Below are 4,655 nucleotides of genomic sequence, written 5' to 3'. Positions count from 1 at the left end.
TAAGTTTGCTCAAACCAAGGCGACCTCGATTTTCATATAATCGCGAGGGTCTGTCACTAGTTCCCTTCGGACACGATCAATCAAATAGATCGGTCTCTGTTGGCTCAAAATATTCCCTCGTCAATCGTTATGGTCGAAGATCGAACCAAGGTTGAGTTCTTTGGTCGTGCGAACTCAATCCCATGTTGGCCTTACCCCTAAGGTTAGCATCCCGAGAATGCGCGGTTCTGGGTGAGATTTCACTATAAGTGCATTGGCCAAAATATTCATTTCATGAATCCCGGGAAAATGATCGAAAATTCAGACTGTTACAATTCTTCCTCCCTAATTGCAAATTTCGTCCTCGAAATTTGCAACCATACTCAACCATCCAACAAATGGGGGTGATGACGTTTCATACCTCCTTTCTCCCACTTCATCCCACAATTAAGACTACCGAAATTTCTGGTATATTTCCGTGCTCCCGGGTAAATACTAAACTGCTCCTATGAACTTCCGATTAAAATCTCTTCTTAAGCTCTAAATCACCAGGCACACATGTCATCCACAAAACTTCCAAATTCCATCCTCGATCACTTAGTGACTGTCTCAATAATCGTCAGGTCTACAGACCATTACCACATTCTGTTTGACTAACCAAATCATGCCCACAATCGTATCAAAATCAACCTAATCATAACAGCCCAATCTTTCCTGCTTCCTATACCACCAAACACAATTTAGCAGTCTAAGCGTCCTAACGACACGCATATCTCATTCCTCAATGGTGCAGTTACACATACTTGCACTTCTAAAAACGGTTTCAATCCAGCCAATATAACCAATCAAGCAGACACAAACGAGTGCGACGCCCCCGGATCCATAAAACATAAGTCACATAATTATGCAGAAAAACCATACCTGGAGTTACACCTGGCATATTCTCAACTCCCTTTTGCGTCAGGGCATACACACGTTCTTGTGCCGGCGGTCTGTTCGAATTAGCCGGCGGGGCTGCACTAGTCGGATTCCCAATCCAAGGTGTCTGCGATGACGGGGGTGGTCGAACCTGAATATTCGGACAATTCCTTATGTGATGGCCCATTCCACCACACCCAAAGCATGCCCCAGTCACACTTGGGTAGGGACCATTCCCATGATATCTCCCACATCGTCTACATGCTGACTTCCCTATATTCCTTCTTGCCGGAGGGACAAAACGTCGATTTTCCATCATCGGCCTTTTCTCTTGCTGACGATCGTCCCTGGATGAGGTATGTTGTGATCCATACGCGGCGGCTCTTTCCGTCATATCCTGCTCAATAATCTGAGCCCGCCTATACATTTCTCCATAATCTTTAATGTCGTGCGATAATATCTGACTCCGAAGATCCAGCTTCAATCCGTCCCGGAATCTTCGAGCTCTATCTCGTGGATTTTCTACCATTGTCGGGGCAAACTTTGCCAATCTCGCAAATTCTGCTTCATATTGATCAACTGTCATCTGTCCTTGGCGTAATCGCATAAATTCCATCAACTTCTTTTCCTGGGCGTTTTCCGAGAAATACTTCTCATAGAAACTCTCAACAAACGCAGCCTAAGTCTGGGCCGTTCCTTCTGGGAATACTCTACCTTCAGTGGCCTTCCACCAATCATGGGCATTTTCCTGTAACTGATATACCGCCAACGTTACCTTCTCTTCATCGGTACACCCCAAAACTTTAAAAGTTTTCTCCAATGATTCCATCCATCTCGGTGCAGTCTCGGGGTCACCACAACCATGAAACTGAGGCGGCTTCAACTTTATGAATTGTTCCACTAATTGGGGCATCTGTCTAACCCCTGCTGGTTGAGCCTGCCCTTGCTGGGCTTGATTTCCTTCATTACCAGCAATCAGTGCGGCCTCAGTAGCCTGGACGGTCGCATTATCTCGCTCTTGAGCTTGCCTATCCAACATATTCCCAATCCTCTCTAATATCCTAAGAACTCCTTCCATACGCGGATCTTCCGTAGGCCTAACATCAGCTCTGGGATCCCTGCAGCTCCAACATCAACTCCCGGGTTTCCTACCACTCTAGCATCCATACCGAGGTCTTCTACAGCTCTAACTCGAGCACCACCTCGACCCCGTACTCCCCTTCCTGCACCCCTTCTTGTACCTCTTCCTGTTCCTCTTCCTACGCCCCTTCCTCATCGTATCAGCTTCCTACCACTCTTCTACCTGCTATAATTCCATACGGGAATTAGGGACCTAGGCCAACTATACGAGTCCAAATCCCTAGGCACAAAACTCTACGAACAACACTCGACACCCAACACCCAACCATTAAACCCATTACATAACCTCAAGCAAACATCACCAAACAATCGACGAAGTTCTCGTACTCACCTCCAGTCCTGCCGCACCTTCGTCTCAAACAACATCATGACCACAATAAATCACTCAGCAATCATAGGCGCGTACTCACAGGACATGCATAACCAACATAAACACACAATCTACAAAGGCTTCCTAACCGACTACCCTAAAGTCATCGCTCCTTATCACTACAGGTCTCGACCTTACCGATATCGAGCAAACCTTGCTCTGATACCAATTCAGACGGGGATGTCACGCCCCGAACCCCAACGAGCTCGCGACATCCCCTGCTCCAATCGAATAGTTGCGATGTCCCAGGAACATCGCCGACCCAACCCGAACATCACAAACACATGTGGAAGCGAATATAAAACCCCTGACTAATAAAGACGACAACGGGCAGATCGACACGACAGTCAAAGAACAACCACATTCAACTATATATACCATACCGTATAGCAAGCATTCAAACATTATATTACGTACATACTTAATACACGAGCATCCACAACCACCGTCATAACAAAAGGATCGGATGGTCTGGTTAACCTAGCTTCGCTACAGGTCGACTTATTTTACACAACCCCTAAAAACTACCCTAGGGAAGCTACTAGTCGCCGTCTTCCACTCTGCTTCCGAGTCGTCTGGCCTCTGCTCCGGAGGATCACCTGCAGGTCCACTGGGCACCATGGACGGCTCCTCAAACTCCAAAAGAGGAGGCGGACCTCCTGGGTTTACGGCTGGGGTTCTGTAAATGTTGGTTATACAACCATGAGACGAATCTCAATAAGTGTACAACCCCAAACCCCTCATAGGCACTCACGTACCGCCAGACGAAACACGCAAAACACACAACCACCAACCATACTAACAAACACATACGAACCTACCTGGAACTCATTATGCACGTCCCTGCACGTTAAACAATAATACAGCCAACATGCCATGACAATGAATCACAGTCGCGCACGTGCCTCGATTATAAGGCAAAACCTACTTGGGCACGTCTCATACCGTGTCTAGCAGTTTTTACCCCATAATCGAGCACTACAATACGCGATACAAACCACACTCGCACGCGAACTCACACCACGCATCAACTTTAGCAATCCTCACACGTCGAATCCAGTCCAGCTCATTCTCCACTTTTCCACCACTATCGCGCTCGCGTAAAACGCATCAAGCCCACGGTCTTCTGACCTCGTTGGGCATCGTCACCCCGTCGGGCCGGGCATCGCCACCTCGTCAATGACGGCATCGTCCCGCGTAAACGAACACGCCTCAGGACGGAATCCTACACTCAACTTGCCTTCTACCGCGCCCACGTACAACGCATCAGGCCAACGGACTTCTAACCTCGTCAGGCATCGTCACCCTGTCGGGCCGGGTATCGTCACCTCGTCAGGGACGGCATCGTCCCGCGTAAACGTACACGCCTCAGGACGGACCTTTTTCCAACCAATCCTACATTCCCGTACCTTCGTTCCACACTCTCCACATATACCACACGGTCACACCTACACACGGTCACACACAATTCCACATCTCACACACCTTTCGCCAATGCACGTACTAGTCACACGAACACGCCACCCGATCACACATACTTGGCACGCGAACCCAATGCGCAATCGCACCACCAAGCCTCACGGCTACACACCCGAGGCACACGGCCAAACCACAATCAGCCCGAGACACCATCTAGAATCAGCCAACAATCACAAACAATACAAGTGTCATAATAAGCCCAATCAAGCCATAACAATTCCAATCAATCACATAATTTAACCCCGATCGATTCACAACATCATAACCCTAACCAAACCTCCTAAACCCCGAAATTTCATCGCCAAATCAGTCCATAACACCCATTAATCAGCCTCTCCTTCACATGCCTCAAACAGCCCCTAAACTAACCAAACCGAGCCCTAAACACGTCCTACAATACCCGAGGTCCTAAGGAGAGTTTGGGAAGGACACTTATTCTAAAAGGCGAGACAAAAAGGGCTGGGTGGTGGCCGGAACAGCAGCAGCAGCCGAGCAGGGTTGCCGGCGGCCAGGCGGGTGAACGGCGGCGAGGCTGTGGACGGGTGGCTGGAGGGTGGTTCACGGGCGGCTGGGGGCGGCGATCTGGTCGTATGGACCAGGGGAGGGCGGCCTGGGGTGGCTCGGTGGTGGCTGAGCCGATCGGAACAGGGTGAGACGGCGAGAGAGGGGAGAGGCGGACGGTGAGGGTGCACGGCCGGGAAAGAGGAAGCACCGGCGGCGGGCGGCTGGGCTGGGCGGCGACCGGCAGCGGTGAGCTGGTGGCCGGCCA

The sequence above is a fragment of the Syzygium oleosum genome, unplaced genomic scaffold (genome assembly GCF_021117445.2).
Source record: "Syzygium oleosum isolate NSW1041296 unplaced genomic scaffold, Sole_v2.1 Sole_v2.11, whole genome shotgun sequence".
Taxonomy (NCBI): domain Eukaryota; kingdom Viridiplantae; phylum Streptophyta; class Magnoliopsida; order Myrtales; family Myrtaceae; genus Syzygium; species Syzygium oleosum.
This window is presented reverse-complemented; position numbering follows the sequence as displayed.